Source organism: Ovis aries, chromosome 7, assembly GCF_016772045.2.
Source record: "Ovis aries strain OAR_USU_Benz2616 breed Rambouillet chromosome 7, ARS-UI_Ramb_v3.0, whole genome shotgun sequence".
Lineage (NCBI taxonomy): Eukaryota > Metazoa > Chordata > Mammalia > Artiodactyla > Bovidae > Ovis > Ovis aries.
This window is the reverse complement of record NC_056060.1, coordinates 2,898,487-2,916,377: the sequence shown is the minus strand read 5'-3', so window position 1 is coordinate 2,916,377 and position 17,891 is coordinate 2,898,487. Positions and strand designations below refer to the sequence as shown.

Sequence of the window (17,891 nt, the reverse complement as noted above, 5' to 3'; positions counted from 1 at the left end):
TACCTGAAGTGACAAGACAGGATAGTCAGCATAGCTTGCACTCTAAAACACTGATTCAAGCCCTTCAGTTTTTCCTGAGACCCAACCATGACAATAAATATTCAATCTTCAATCTCAAAAGGAAAATTCTATAAAACTATAAAACTGAAGGATGTTTTATCACCACTCATTTGAAAGTGCCTCCCATGCAATTCAAACACACCCAGTAAGCCCAAATAGTTTAATATTTCTCTGAGATGGAGAGAAAACAAATAATTTGAGGTGTTCCAGGGACCCTCTGGCAAACCCAAAAGTTAGCTAGAGGTCAGATGAACCCTACTTAGAACTTGATCTTTGGGAAGTTTGTAAAAAATATCAAAAAATGTTAACCCGTGATAAAAGATCAATGCAAATACAGATCACTTAAAGAAACAGTTACCAAAAGCAGTTCAATGTTTTAAGAAAACTGTGTCCTCTTAGAGAACCAAAAATTCAGGTTTTGTACCACTTTACCTTTAAGATTTTAATTAATTAATTAAGATTTTAATGCTTTTGAACTGTGGTGTTGGAGAAGACTCTTGAAAGTCCCTTGGACTGCAAGAAGATCCAACCAGTCCATCGTAAAGGAGATCAGTCCTGGCTGTTAATTGGAAAGACTGATGCTGAAGCTGAAACTCCAATAGTCTGGCCACCTGATGCGAAGAGCTGACTCATTTGAAAAGACTATGATGCTGGGAAAGATTGAGGGCTGGAGGAGAAGGGGACGACAGAGGATGAGATGGCTGGATGGCATCACCGACTCAATGGATGTGAGTTTGGGTGGACTCCATGAGTTGGTGATGGACAGGGAGGCCTGGCGTGTTACGGTTCATGGGGTCACAAAGAGTCAGACATGACTGAGTGACTGAACTGAACTGAAAAAACAATAAAAGCATTAAGAAAAAATTAAAGAAACATATTAAATCCCTTATTTGTACTTTAAATATGGAAGTAGAGGACTGAAAAATTCCAGAATTTCTCTCAAACAAGTTCTTCAAATACTCAATTATCTAAGACAGTGGTTTAACACATATTATGCCCAAGTAAGCACAAACTAGTATCAAGAATTATTGTGAGAGGTTTCAATAATACTTTTTCAGCAACTAGTGGAATAAAAGGTAAAATTCAGTAAGATGCAGAAGATTTTAAAAAACACTATCAACCAACTAACCTAAAGACATTCATAGAACAATCTACTCAAGAACTGCAAAATAAAATTATTTTCAAGTGCACTTGGAACATTTATAAAGTTTGATCACATGCTGAGTTATAAAACACATCTGAAATTTAAAAGGATTGAAATTGTATAGACTGTATTCTCTTATACAACAGAATTTAACCAGAAATCAATTTTTTAAATCTAGGATTACAATAAAATTGAAGATACAAGGTTAATATAAAAGAGTGAATTGCTTTTCTACATATTCCAGCAATAAGCAATTGGAATTTGAAATTAAAAACATAATACCACTTATAACAGGAATGCCCAAAATGAAATACATAAGTCTAGTAAAATATGTGTATGATCTCTACGGAGAAAACTTCAGAATGCCAATGAAAAGCAATTTTAAAAGATCTATATAAATGGAGAGAGATTTCATGTGGATGGATCTGAAGATTTGTTATTGTTAACATGTCAGCTCTTTCCAACTCGACCTATAGATTCAACACAATCCCAATCAAAATCTCAGCAATTTATTTGGTAGAAATCAATAAACTGATTGTAAAGTTTATGTGAAAAGGAAAAAGACCCATAACAGCCAAAACAATACTGAAGAGGAAGAACAAAGTTGAAGAATAGACACAAGCGACTTCAGGACCTACTATAAAGCTACATTAATCAAGACAGCATGATATTGGAGAAAAACAGACACATTTATCATGGAATAGAATAGAAAGCCCAGAAATATATCCACACAAAGTCAACTGATGGTTGACTAATGTGCAAAGGCAATTCAATAGAAAAAGCATAATACTTTCAACAAATGGTGCCAGAACAATTTGATACTCACATGAAAAAAAAAAAAAAAAAAAACCCTCTAGACACAGACTCTATAGCTTTCACAAAAATTAACTCAAAATGGATTGCAGACCTCAATGTAAAACACAAAATTAGAAAATTTCTGAAAATATAATCTAAGAGAAAACCTAGATGAGCTTGCTGCTGCTGCTGCTAAGTCACTTCAGTTGTGTCCGACTCTGTGTGACCCCATAGACAGCAGCCCACCAGGCTCCCCTGCCCCTGAGATTCTCCAGGCAAGAACAGTGGAGTTAGTTGCCATTTCCTTCTCCAATGCCTGAAAGTGCAAAGTGAAAGTGAAGTTGCTCAGTCGTGTCCGACTCTTAGTGACCCCATGGACTGTAGCCTACCAGGCTCCTCCGTCCATGGGATTTGCCAGGCAAGAGTACTGGAGTGGATTGCCATTGCCTTCTTCGTAGATGAGCTTAGGTTTCATAATTTTTAGAAAAATACCTAAAGCAAGATACATGACAGGAAAAAAAAAAAACAAAACTGGTTAGGTAGGGCCTAATAAAAGTTAAAATTTTCTGCACTATGAATAACATTTTTAAGAGAATATAAAGCTAAGCCACAGACTCAGAGAAGATATTTGCAAACTATATCTCATAACGGATTTGTACCTACGGTATACAAAGACTCTTAAAACTCAGTGATAAGGGGAAAAAAACCCCAAATTTGAAAATGAGCGAAAGATATAAACAACTCAAAGATATACAGGTGGAAAATAAACATATGAAGCTCCACACCACATGTCACTAAGGGATTGCAAACCAAAGCAACAATGAGATACAACTACATACCTCTAAGAATGGCTAAAATGAAAAACTGGCAAAACAAGGATGTGAAGCAGAAATAATTCTCATTCATTGCTGGTGAGGATGCAAAATGAGAGCCACTCTGGAAGACAGTTTTAATGTGTGTGTTTTCCCCAAAACAAAGCATAGTCTTATCACATGATTCAGCACTCATGACCCTGTTTACAAAACTGATCTGAAAACATATCCACACAAAACCCTGCATGTGAAGTGTGTGTAGCAGCTTTATTCATCGTTGCCAAAAACAGGAAGCAACCACGCTAGCCTTCAAAAGGAGAGAGGACAGACAGATCGGCAGATCCACACGATGGAGTATCAATCAGCAATAAAAGGACATGAGTTACCAAACCATGAAAAGACAGAGGAATCTTAAATGCGTATTACTAAGAGAAACAAGTCAGTCTGAAAAAGTGCTACAGACTCTATGATTGCAAAATTCTGGGAAAAGCAAAACTACAGACACAAAAATGTAAATGGTTGCCAGTGATTGGAGTGGAGAGAATATGATACTGTTATGATGGATACAGGATGTTACTCTTTTATGAAAACCCACAGAACTGCAGAAATCAAAGAGGGAACTGTAATGTAAACTATATACTGTAATAATACTGTATTGATTCAGCAATTATAACACAGATCCCACACTCATGTTAATACCTGGGGAAACTGTGAGCAAGAGAGAGAGGGGGTATATGGGAATGATCTGTACTCTCTGCTCAATTTTCTGTAAAACTAAAATTAGTCTAAAATAGTCTATGAATTTTTAAAACCCACTTTTAAAAATAGGTCAACAAGGAAATAAAGAAAATTGGAAAATGTCTGAACTAAATGAAAATAAAAACATAAATTTCAAAACTTAAGAGATTCAACTAAAGTATTGCTTAGAGAGAAACTTACAGTTCCAAACCCTTATTCAGTAAAGGAAAAAAAGTGTCTAAAGTTAATTATGTAAGCTTCTCTCTCAAAAAGTCAAATGGCTAACTGAACACAAAGTAGAAAGGAGACATAATTAAGAAATGAGAAACATATCAAAAAATGAAAAAATCAAATATAAAGTTATTTTTCAAAAAAAAAATCCTCTAGATAATCAAAAATAAAAGACAAACCAGCACTTGGGCCCCTACAGAATCATATAGAAAATCAATAAGGGATTATATTATAAATAATTTTATACTGACAGATTTATTAAAATAGGTAGTGAACAAATTCCATGGAAGACTCAAAAGACATTATGATCTAAATAGTCCCCTGTCTAAAGAAATTGATTGTGTAAATAAAAATCTTCTCACAAAGATACCCACAGGCCCAAAAGGCTTCACTAGTATATTCTATCAAAATATATATAAGATATTGCATAAACTCTTTCTGAAAACAGAGAACAAAATCTCTCCACTCTTTATGTGGCTTGGATTCCTTTGGTAGCAAAATCAGAACATTACTGTGTGACTAGTCCTGCCCCTGCGATTTCCTCTCTGTCATGCTGCATAATTTAGAAAAAGCTTAACTTGGTTCTGATTATAATTGATATTTATTTTATCATGGCTAATGGTGCTGTATTATATTTACTGCATCCCCATTACATTTCTGAATGACTAATTTTGGATTTGAAGTTTTTATGAGAATACATTTAAAATTCTGCCAGGTGGAAATGCAAAAAATTCTTAAATATACTTTTTCTCTTAATCATAAAGTAGAAATAAGCAACTTAGCAGAGAGAGTCCTTGACCTCACCCAGAAACTTAGTGAGTGGGTGCCTCTGCAAAGGTTTTTACACAGGCAGTTAGGTGTTTGGTTATATTTGAAGCCAGGGGTAGTTACAGAAGTGTGATTATACTTGGGCTATAAAAATCAAGTCCTAATCCAAACCTCACAATATAAAGGGAACTTTCATGTAAATTTCTGATGCCAGACCATAAGAGTGATAGACGTATGCCAAAAAATATATCCTTTCTTGCTAATAATTCTGACAAATACCTCCTCTGCACGTGATATGAGCAGTTTCTGCAGTGATAATAGAGAATGAGGCATCAAGTCCCAATTCCTGATTTGAAGTCCCAAACCCCTGGCAATAGAGCTAGACTCAGACACGACTGAGCGACTTCACTTTCATTTTTCACTTTCATGCACTGGAGAAGGAAATGGCAACCCACTCCAGTGTTCTTGCCTGGAGAATCCCAGGGACGGGGGAGCCTGGAGGGCTGCCGTCTATGGGGTCGCACAGAGTTGGACACGACTGAAGCGACTTAGCAGCCACATTTTCTTGTCCACGCCTCAGCTACAACAGAAAGCAAGCCACTTTCTGAAGATTCCTCTAGGCCTCCAAACACTCTTCTAGAAAAGATATATTCATCTTCATCTTTGAGGAGCCCATGAGGCTCAACTACTTTTTCTTTTGTAAAATCTCATCCCCATGGGAACTGATCTCTTTCTGTTTGCCTGTCTGAGAAAGCTGCACGATCATCTGATGCCCGGCTCATCATGTGTCCTTATCAGGGTGAGGGGCATGGGGAAAGGAGCCCGGATGGATTGTCCTTTCTTCCTAGACACTCCTGCCTTCTTACTATTTCCAGCCTCAAATATGCCCAACCCTCTAAGATCCTGTCTCCTGTCTTCCTAGTGACCAGCTCAATCATAACCCCACTTAGGAACTGAATAAAGACCAAATACATGCTAATTCATGTATGCAAAGGAATATCAAGCCAAGAAAGAAAAGCTCTCCTAGTTCACATGTTACCAGGAGAGAGGTGAGTCAGCCCCTGTTCTCAATTCACTGCTTTGTGGGGCCCATGTGTTCCATATTCTAATTTACCTTAAATCATTGATATGATTTTCAATTTGGATTTCCAATTTAAAGCAAGACCCTTAAGGTATTTTCCATTATTTTTTAAAGTCCCTTTTAATCACTTTTTAATACCCACCAGAAGCTTGAAATTGAAATGTTATGACTAGACTGCCCTCATTTTCCTGGTGCTACAGCCACTCGATGAATGGTCTCCCGATCTGCACTGTAAATGTACAGATCATTTTCCTCATATTTCTTTTCCTTACTGGAAGCAGCACTATTAAACCAACATCAGAGATAAAAGAACATGCCCAGAAAGAAAGGCTTGGGAATGTTTTAAAAATACATCGAAGACAAATACATCTGCCTCAGCAAGTGAGGTCTCTCCTGATCTCCACGTCTGATCACAGAGTGGCTAGTGGGGAGGGCAGCAGACCTCCACAGCCCCGCTCTGATCCTCGGTCACAGGGAGGCCTCCAGCCCCGCTCTGATCCTTGATCACAGGGAGGCCTCCCGCTGGTTGGAGGAGAGTCGAGTTTCCCCATTCACACCCCCTGCTTTATGTCTGGCAGCACGTTATGGATGATGCCTCGACATGACGGCCCATCTGCCCCAGCCGGGTGGCCAGAGGCTTTCCGAAGAACACACGTGTGTCCTCCCGCCACGGTTACGGCCCCCCGCTTCTCCTCCACGGTTACGGCCCCCCCGCTTCTCCTCCATGGTTACGGCCCCCGCTTCTCCATCCTGGGCTTTGCACACAACAGCCAGTCTCAGTGATCTTAGTGAAGGTCAACTGGAAAGGGACACTTCAAAGGGGCCACCTGTCACCTGAACAGAGAAGAGCTGCGGGGCCTCGGGGTCCAGGGCAGGGCTGATCCTGGGATATGAACACCCTCGCACATGTAATGTCTTGCATGCTACATGCCCTGTTACTGCTACAGTACAGCAGGACCCCCGCAACACAGGATCCAGTCTGGCAACTGTGGCTGTCGGCACCCCAGACCTCTCCCTGCTGAACTGAGCCTCACCCTAACGTGAGGTCTGAGTAATGTGCGGGTGGGGTGGGGGGTTCTGGGGTCCCCCATGTGGACCAGGTGTGCTCCATGGTGCCATCAGCATCTGAACTAAGGCAGAACCCGCACGTAGAGGTGCACGTTCCCACCGAGCAGCCCCTCTCCAACTGCCTGCCACCCTGGCTGATTGGGGAAGACGTTTAGGCCTCCAAACACCACCAGGAATGCCAAAGTTGTAGCTCCATCTCCAAAGTACTTCTCAAATGCAACAGTCACTTAAACAGGATGACACAAATTTTAAAGGGAAAATGGGCACCTGTATCACACTACAATCAAATTATTTCCTAGCGATAATTCAGCATACCCCAGATATTTATCTATCATCTTGGTTAAGTCTTCCCCAGACCTACATTCCACTTTTGAAGGATCTTAAATGGTGTGAGAACAGCAAGCCTGATGAGAATGGAATGGAAATAATCCCCAGACCTGGAATGAGAAGACTTCTGTTCCAGTCCCAGATCTGGCACTCATATATCATGGGACCTTGGGCCAGTGACAAAGCTCTCTGTGCAAGGATCCTCTTTTGTAGAATGAGAAGATGGAAAAATCTCTAAGGTGCTGCCAGCTCTCAGATGCTATCTCCCCTGATTTTGGTCCAATTATCCCCCCACCTTTGCCCTAATTATGAAATAGCAGAGGTCCCAAAATGACTTGGACTCACATCAGTGTGGACCTCTCTGGGAGATGCCAGCAGTGTCACCAGCAGAAGCGCTGCCGCTCTGGGCATGGACCACCACACCAGAGACACCAGCACCAAACAACCATGAGTCACAGAGGAGGAGCACAGATGAGTCATGGTGGGCAAGGGTATTATACCTCGAAGAGCATTAGCAGTGTCCACTGGGGACCCCTAGAACTAGTGAGGAGCAATTTAAAAAAGGGTGGAATGCGCACACAGCAGGACCAGGGTGTGGTATTTATCTATCGCTGCATAACAAATCATTCCTACCCAGGTCGCTGAAAACAACTATTTGCCAAGCTCACGAGGTAGGCCGAGCATGGCAGGATGCTCCTGCTGCGTGTCTCACATGGGCCCGATCGTGTGCACGTGGGGAGGAAAGCGGCCAGCTGTGCTGTGTGGACCTCACCCACTCGGGGGGGGGGGGTGTCCAGGTGTCCTCACGTGAGGAGCCCTGCGCTGCAAAGCACAAGCCTGATAGGCAAGCAGTTTCCAAGACTCTTGAGGCACATGTGCTAATGCCCCACTGGCTAAAGTCAGTCACACAGCCAACCCAGACTGAAGGGGTTAAGGACAGGGACTCCACCTGTTGATGACAGGACTGCTAACATCACGTTCTATGTGTATGAGTGAAAAGAGAGAAAGGATTTGGGGCCGTTCGCACAACCTACCGTAAGGAGAAATACAGATGTATGCCTATTAATGTGATCATGGGCTTCCCCTGTGGCTCAGCTGGTAAAGAATCCACCTGCAGTGTGGGAGACCTGGGTTCAATCCCTGGGTTGGGAAGATCCCCTGCAGAAGGGAAAGGCTATCCACTCCAGTATTCTGGCCTGGAGAATTCCATGGACTCTCTATGCGGTCCATGGAGTCGCAACGAGCTGGACATGACTAAGCAACTTTATATATAATGTGACCTTATTTTTACTCCCAAATTCATATTGCCAAGTAAATAAGGGAAATTACCCTTGAATTTTACTCAACAGCACATTTTACAGTAAAATATCAATAATAATTGAAATTTGTGAGCCTGAAGATCAAAGAGAAATTTGGAGGGTTTTTTTTTTCCGCAAATTGTCAGCCTAGCTTAACGTATAGGACTCCATCTAAAGTTATACGTAAAAATGCAAATGCAATAAATTCCTCATGGATGGCTTGCTCCTGTATCTCATATTATCCTCGGCCTTCCAAAATCCAACCCTCTGAGCTCATGCCTTCAGGCAAGTCCCTCAATGACATCTTTAAGAAATTCATCAGTAATCACAGTTATTTAGAATTTTTAAATCTCTGAAGTACATGACTATGTAGTGTATACTACTTTTTCCAATCTCCAATCTGTGTTTGGCAATTAAACTGAGCATTGTTACAGTACTTATTTAATGTCTATTTCATACCAATTAACTATGTACTAGATACTGTGCTAAGGGTTTAGATATAATAGAGACAGGAAGGAAGGCAGAGAAGAAATGAATTGGCCTTGTTGTATCTTGGGGTTTGGTAGGATGCAAACCAATGACTTTTACAAGGAACACAGTTGAAGAACTTCAATTCATTTTCAAATTAAAGTGAATTTTGCATTTTAAACAACCTCCAATGGATCACTTTAAATTTTCAGAGTCTGGCTCTTCTGATGTTTCATAAGTGACTTTTCATTGTTAAATTGTCACCAAGCTCTTTTTAATTCTGACAGTGTCCTCAAGCTCCTTCTGAAGGTATTCACTTCTTTGGGCAGTTGAAAAACCTTCTGAGTCAATTTCATCTTACATAGAACCAGTCTCCCACATAGAGAATACTTCAAAGGAAGTTTGCTGGACTAGAGCTGCATGGAGAGGGGCTGAGGACATGGGCCAGTATCATTACCTGCAATACTTTTCTTTACAAACCCACAAACGCTGGTTCTCAACAAATTTAAAACAAGCAAAGTCCACTTCTGGCCCCTGATCTATTTATACTTTCAAAAGTTCTTCTTGATGTTTTCCTCTCTGTTTTAACTGTATAAACTATAGAGATTTTTGTCACTATTTTAACTATAACTTATTTGTCTCCTTGTGGAAGTTTTCATTTTTAATAGGCTACCTTAAAGATCCTCCCTTTCCTTCTCTCTCTCTCTCATATACCACAGCCTTTAAAATTCATGAGAGATTAACTCTGTTGATGAAATTTTAGATAATACAGAAAGAGATGCCTGGTCTCAAGACAGGTCCCATCACTCAGAAGCCCAGAGCATATCAGTTTTACCTAGCTTTCCTAATCAGTTATTTTCCAAGGAAGACATAAAGACAGCCAACAGGTACATGAAAAGATGCTCAACATCACTAACCATCAGGGAAATGCAAATCAAAATCACAATAACATATCACCTCACACCTGCCAGAATGGCTAATATCAAAAAGACAACAAATAGCAAGTACTGGTGAGGAGAAGTAATAGCAAGTATGGAGAAAAGGGAATCCTGTGTACTACTGGTGGAAAACTAAGCTGATGCAACCTCTATGGAAAACAGTATAGATGTTCCCGCAAAAGTTAAAAACAACTGCTATATGATACAGCAATTCCACTTCTGGATATTTATCAGGAGGAAATGACAACACTACTCTGAAAAGATACGAGCAGCCCCATGCTCACGGCAGCATTACGTACAATAGGTTAGACAAAAGCACAACTTAAGCGTCCATCAGTGGATGAATGGATAGACAAAATGTAGAGCGGAATACTATTCAGCCATAAAAAAGAAAGAAATCTTGCCATTTGTGACAACACTAATGGACTTTCAGGGCATTACACTCAGTGAAGTAGGTCAGAGAAAGACAAACAGGATATGATCTCACTTACATAAAATCTAAAGAAAAAAGTTAAAAAAAAACAACCCACCAAATTCATAGAAGAACAGATTGGGGGCTTCCAGAGGCAGGAGCTGTGGTGGGTGAGACAGATGAAGGGGCAAAAGGTACAAGCTTCCTGTTAAAAAATAAATAAGTCATGGGATACACTGTACAGTATGGTGACTGAAGTGAGTAATGCTTCATTGGATACTTGGAAGTGGATAAGAGAGTGAAAGTTTTTATTTATCACAAGAAAAAAACTGTCACTGGGAGGTGATCCATGTTAACTAGACTTACCACGGCAATCATTCCACTATATGCAAACAAAATATCGAATCATTATGAGGCACACCTGAAACCAACATAATGTCCTATGCCAATTAAAGCTCAATAGAAATTCCTTCCTTCCATCCCCACAGAAAACTGAGGAAATCACTGTGGAAAAATCACTGAAGCAATTTTGTTTGATACATAATTTTTCCTTGAAAACTTTATGGACATTAAGTAGAAATTCTATTAAAATCCAGGAGAAATTCTGAGAGTTGATAGTTCAGTTCAGTCACTCAGTCGTGTCCGACTCTTTGCGACCCCATCAATCGCAGCACGCCAGGCCTCCCTGTCCATCACCAACTCCTGGAGTTCACCCATACTCACGTCCATCGAGTCAGTGATGCCATCCAGCCATCTCATCCTCTGTCGTCCCCTTCTCCTCCTGCCCTCAATCCCTCCCAGCATCAGAGTCTTTTCCAATGACTCAACTCTTCACATGAGGTGGCCAAAGTACTGGAGCTTCAGCTTTAGCACCATTCCTTCCAATGAACACCCCAGACTGATCTCCTTTAGAATGGACTGGTTGGATCTCTTTGCAGTCCAAGGGACTCTCAAGAGTCTTCTCCAACACCACAGGTCAAAAGCATCAATTCTTCAGTACTCAGCCTTCTTCACAGTCCAACTCTCACATCCATTCATGACCACTGGAAAAACCATAGCCTTGACTAGATGGACCTTTGTTGGCAAAGTAATGTCTCTGCTTTTCAATATGCTATCTAGGTTGGTCATAACTTTTCTTCCAAGGAGTAAGCGTCTTTTAATTTCATGGCTGCAATCACCAACTGCAGTGATTTTGGAGCACCCCAAAATAAAGTCTGACACTGTTTCCACTGTTTCCCCATCTATTTCCCATGAAGTGATGGGACCAGATGCCATGATCTTCGTTTTCTGAATGTTGAGCTTTAAGCCAACTTTTTCATTCTCCTCTTTCACTTTCATCAAGAGGCTTTTTAGTTCCTCTTCACTTTCTGCCATAAGGGTGGTGTCATCTGCATATCTGAGGTTATTGATATTTCTCCCAGCAATCTTGATTCCAGCTTGCGCTTCCTCCAGCCCAGTGTTTCTCATGATGTACTCTGCATAGAAGTTAAATAAGCAGGGTGACAATATACAGCCTGGATGTACTCCTTTTCCTATTTGGAACAAGTCTGTTGTTCTATGTCCAGTTCTAACTGTTGCTTCCTGACCTACATATAGGTTTCTTAAGAGGCAGGTCAGGTGGTCTGGTATTCCCATCTCTTTCAGAATTTTCCACAGTTTATTGTGATCCACACAGTCAAAGGCTTTGTTAAAATGCCATCCTGAGAAACTTGAAAGAAAAACAATTCCCTCCTACCACCAGAATGTGTTCAAATGAAATCCTACATTATACTGTACAAAGGGAAGAACTAAGTTGTCTGATTTAGTGACTGTTTACTGAGGCAAGTATTAATTGTAGCTTATTTTCCATCACTGAAATGAATACTCAATAATGTTTTCCTTTTTTTTTAAATTTCTCTCTTTTACTTTTATTTGACATTTACATTACTTATCTCTACATAATCCTAAATGACTGGAATCCACAGGAATGATGGGGATCTATCAATTAATATGTTTATTTAATTCTGCAGCATCCAGACAGATTTTAATACTCTAGCTTCTTGGACAAAAAAGGATGAAACTTTTTTCTCACAAAGTGAGAATGTGAACATATGGTGAGAACTTAAAGGAAAGCATAATGATAAAAGCAGTGATATGGTAACATACATGGTCTAGTCTTACTCATCTCTTAAATCAACCTGATTTTAAACATAGAAACTTAATATGCCTGAATCTCAATTTTCTCCTGTAGAAACTGTAGTGATAGATGTGATAAGTTTTGGCCCTGCTACCTGCTCAAAGCTTTTCTTTGAAGCTCAGCATAATTTGGTGCTTTTTAATTTTACTTTAGCCATGTACTATGCTTCAAAAATCCACCCAAAACATAGAAATGCCAGTGATTATTTCACCAGGTTAATATAACGTTTTCTTTTCATGTTTGTTCTTGAATGAAAAACCAGGCAACGTATAAATCCCTTCCCCATTACTCAGCATTCCTCAAGTTCTCTGGATGTTGCTGTGGTTCAGTCACTAAGTCATGTCTGGCTCTCTGTGACCCCATGGACTGCAGCATGCCAGGCTTCCCTGTCCTTCACCATCTCCCGGAGTTTGCTCAAACTTATGTCCATTAAGTCATCAATGCTATCCAACCGTTTCATCCTCTGTTGCCTCCTTCTCCTACTCTCAGTCTTTCCCAGCATCAGCGGTTTTGGCCACCTGATGTGAAGGTGGCCAAAGTATTGGAACTTCAGCTTTAACATCAGTCCTTCCAATGAATATTCGGGTTTTATTTCCTTTAGGATTGACCGGTTTGATCTCCCTGCTGTCCAAGGAACTCTCGAGTCTTCTTTAGCACCACAATTCAAAAGCATCAATTCTTTGGCACTCAGTCTTCTTTACAGTCCAACTCTCACATATGTACATAACTACTGGAAAAATCATAGCTTTGAATATATGCATTTTTGTTGGCAAAGTGTTGCCTGTGCTTTTCAATATACTGTCTAGGTTTGTCATAGCTTTTCTTCTAAGGAGAAAGTGTCTTTTAATTTCATGGCTGCAGTCACAGTCTGCAGTGATTTAGGAGCCCAAGAAGATAAAATTCATCACTCTTGAATTTTTCCCCTTCTATTTCCCATGAAGTGATGGAATCAGATATCATGATCTTGGCATGACGTTGCTATCTACGCACTTAAGTGTTGAATGCAGTTTAACACAACTAGATATTTTATACTAAATATATTTCTTCAGTACTAATCATGTCATCATATCTAATTCTTTGAACCCTTTTCTGTCTTTTTTATGAAAAGCCAAATAATTACGAGTTCCCACTAGAGAAGACATTGATGGCCACCTGGAGCAACAGACACATTAGTTGTGCATGACAGTTTTCTCTGCTCTTCACTTGCCTCCAAGGAGGGCTTGGCATCTGTTTTTGTCTGAAGGCAGAGATTCCTTCTTTAGGACAGTCTCTCTTGAATCTGCGCGTAGAGTAAGTGTACCTTCTTTCTACAAAGCTGAAGAATCAGATTCCTGCTTTAAAATGGCTTAGTGAAAGTTATTTACGAATATGTTTATATGAATAGTTTCCACTGACTGAATATTTTAAATTTTGAGTTACTATATTTCTATATGTGAATCTTGTACTTTTTATTTTTTAAAGAGACTGTTGGGTTTTGTCTTTTATTATGGGAACAATCAATGTTTAAGCGCAGTAGTCTTTTTAAAATATTTTGTTTCATTGGCGTATGCATGGGTGTGTGCTAAGTCACTTCAGTCGTGTCCCACTCCCTGAGACCCCATGAACTGCAGCCCACCAGGCTCCCCCGTCCATGGGACTCTCCCAGCAAGAACAGCTTTATCTGTATATACTAGTTATAAAGATCCTGGTACTAGTTATCAATATCCTAGTTATAAAAAGTTATTGAACATCTACCATGGGTCAGGCACTGTGCCAGAAAATAGGAACACAATGCTGAAAAGACCTGAGCTCAAGGGATCTCAAAGGCAAATATAAGGAGTGAAGAGTCTTAAACGTGCTGCTCAGCAGCTGCTGCTGCTGCTAAGTTGCTTCAGTCATTTCCGACTCTATGTGACCCCATGGACTGCAGCCCACCAGGCTCCTCCATCCTTGGGGTTTTCCAGGCAAGAGTGCTGGAGTGGGGTGCCATCGCCTTCTCTGGCTGTTCAGCTGACACATGTCTGTTTTCTACAGGAGAGACAGTGGCGATGGAAAGGTAAGGGTGAGCAGAAGCTTTAGATTTGAGTGTTATCAGCTTTGTGGGACAGGAGATGGTATGGCTCTTTTGAATCCACATTGAATCAGGTTCCCAAAAGAGGTTACTGTAACAGGAAGTTATAACAGAGGTTACAGTAACGAGGAGCCATCGATGAAGTCTATGCTGGTTGAACAATCAGGATAAAGCTTGCAATGATGATTTATAGGGAGAGAGTGACTCTATCAAGAGACTACGTAGATGACAAGTTACTCAAAAATAAACACATCTTGAAAATGAATGATGGTCACCGTGATCAAGCCAGTTAAAGATAATCCACATGCTTATCCCTGGTCTTCAGCAGAGAGAATGATGTGCTCCTCAGACTAAACCTCTGGGACACAACTGATGAGAATATTCCAGTATGGTCATTTTGATTTCCTACTTGTAAAATTGTATATTGGAGGGCCAATGCGTATAAACTGTAACAAAAGTTACCTCTTCCTCATGAGCGACCAGAGAAAATTACTGTGACTGAGCAATGGTCACCATGCATCATTTGCTTATAAATAAGATCACGGGTAGAGGATTCAAACTGCTCTAATGATCTGAACATAGACATTATCAGCAGCATGTAATTTATCTAAAAACGCTTATATACCTCTTATTTTTAAGCACTATTTTAAATATTTGGAAAATACCAACTTATTTGTCTTTGCTGCTACCTAATGTACCATCACCTCCATGATACAGATGAGTAAACTGAGAAGTTAACGGTTCAAGTTCAAGGAGCCAGGCAATGAGAGACTCTGGACTGGAACCCATGCACTTGGGCTCCAAAGTCCATGTGCTTCATGAAGACATCATCCCATCTCACAGACTATGACTTATGGGTGTGAATATATTAAGGAGAACCTGGGCCACCGGTGTGCTGGTGCCTCTCAGAGAAGAGGCTGGAACGCCAACAGAAGAGTAACAGTGACGTCACATCACCACTTATTCAGAGCTCTGCATATCCAACACCATGGAAACATTTTTTTCTTTCTTTTTTTTTTTTTGCAAATACAATACATATACTCTGTCTCTAAAGATTTAAGGTGCTAAATCAATGAACTTTATTTTATTTTATTTTTTACTGTGGCAGATAGTGCAGTTTTGACTTAACCCCTATTTCAGTCTCCTAGAGGTCAGAGAACCAAAATACATTTCTTACAGCCTCCTGCAACTGCGATGCAAGCATGTGACCTAAGTTTTTTTCAGAGAAACCTTCACAAAATTTCACTGTGGGAATGAACAATGTTATGTTCTTTTTTCAGCTCAGAGTGGGAGTTCAGATTTCCTGACAAGCTAGAGGGTGGTGAAGATACTTCTGGGGCAGTTGTAATGGAACAATGGTGCTTCTGCCAAATAGTATTTCTTGGTGGTTTGGGGTATGTCTCTTGTCTGTGTGCTTCTTAGTACCAGGGTTCTGCATTATTATCCTCCAGGCTGATTCTCCTGGCCTTCTAGAAACACTGGGAGCTACCTAACATGCTTTAATAAAAATTATTCCTGATTAAACAAGTTAGAGTAGATACTATTATTTGTAACCAATTATTTTTTCAATTTTTAAAATTTATTTTATTTTTTTAAATTTATTTTTACTTTATTTTGCTTTACAATACTGTATTGGTTTTGCCATATATTGATATGAATCAGCCATGGGTGTACATGAGTTCCCAATCCTTAAGGATAATTGCTTTACACTATTGTATTGGTTTCTGCCAAAGATCAACATGAAATCAGCCATAGGTATACCTATGTGCCCTCCCTCTTGAACCTCCCTCCCACCTCTCTCCCCATCCCACCCCTCTAGGTTGTTACAAGAGCCCTGGTTTAAGTTCCCTGAGTCATACAGCAAAGTCCCACTGGCTATCTACTTTACATATGATAATGTATGTTTCCATGTTACTCTCTCCATACATTTATATGTATAATACACACATGCTATAAGACATGTATCTGGCTAGTGAATCAAAATTTATGATTAAAAAAAATCATTACTTTACACGAAGTTAATGTTAAAAGAAGTAGTTAAGAAAACTATTTACGGCAGGTGGTGATGCACATGGATTTGAGTCATACTAATTGAGTTCCAAACCTGGGTCTACCCTTGACGGAGTCTTTGAACTTGGAAAATCTCATTAACTTCTGCATGAATGACTAGAATTTAGAAAAGGGCATTAATTCTTCACGCTTCTCAGAAATAAAAAGTATAATTTCCACAATCCTACATGCAAATACACTAACATTTAGAGAGGTCTGGTGCCCTGCCTAATGTCACACACTAGTAAACATGAACTCCAGTCTGTCTCACTCAGGGACACATACGTGTAGCATCACACTTGGCTGTAGTTATAGCTGACAAATAAAACTAACGAATTACCACCGGAGCTCACAGCTTTGTCTCCATGAGTTTGATTAGTCAGCACCAGTTCTGAGGATACTGTGCATTGCTGAAGACACTGGCAAAATACTAGTTTCAGGACGTGCTGAAACAAGTGCTGATTCCTGGTGTATGGCAATTCACCAAGCTAACTCTCACTTACATGCTAACTGGCCCCTTTAAGAAGCAGAAAAACTCCTTTGGGAAGATGCTGAGACTAGCTCCTGAAGGAAGTGTGGGCATTACCGAAAAGAGGAAAACAGGAGAGAAAGAATAGTACAGGTAAAAGCAGAGCTCATTGGGTAAATAATAAGTAATGAAGTGCAGCAGAAACATGAAAATCTTTCCAGTTGAGCAGTGAAAGAGAAGGCGAGAGAGTAGCAGAAATGAACGCATGAGAGCCTCATATGCCCTGCTGGTGAGTTAGGACAGAAGCTATGGGAACATCTGAAAGGTTGAAGCAGAGAGTGCATGAATAGATTCCATTCCAAAAGAGGTCATGATGGCATGATGGCCCAGAGATAGAAAGCTGGTGAGACTGGTAGGAAGACTAGTCAGCAGATAATAACTAGAGTCTAAGGTTGAGAATCCAGTAGTCATGTATAGATGTGAGTGCTGGACCATAAAGAAAGCTGAGCGCCAAAAAATTGATGCTTTTCAATTGCGATGTCGGAGAAGACTCTTGAGAGTCCCTTGGACTGCAAGGAGATCAAACCAGTCAATCCTACAGGACATCAATCCTGAATATTCCTCGGAGGGACTAATACTGAAGCTCCAATACTTTGGCCACCTAATGTGAAGAGCCCACTCAATGGAAAAGACCCTGATGCTGGGAAAGATTGAGGGCAGAAGAAGGGGACGACAAGGATGAGACGGTTGGATGGCATCATTGACTCAATGGACATGACTCTGAACAAGCTCCAGGAGATGGTGAAGGACAGGAAAGCCTGGCATGCTGCAGTCCATGGGGTCGCAAAGAATCAGACATGACTGAGCGACTGAACAACAACAACAAGGTTGAGAAAATTAATGATAGCCTAAACTATCAGAGGAAAGCAGAGATAAAAAGTAGATATGCTGACTATTAAGGAAAAGGAGCCTAGTTTGATGGTTGTTCCCCAAAATTATCAGCAACA

At 40.3% G+C, this 17,891-nt stretch overlaps 1 protein-coding gene across 2 annotated transcripts in view; it reads right to left on the bottom strand.

Annotated features, from left to right (window-relative positions):
- The window catches only part of KCNN2 (potassium calcium-activated channel subfamily N member 2), a 524,409-nt gene that overhangs the window by 489,606 nt on the left and 16,912 nt on the right, over positions 1–17,891 (bottom strand). The window lies entirely within an intron of this gene.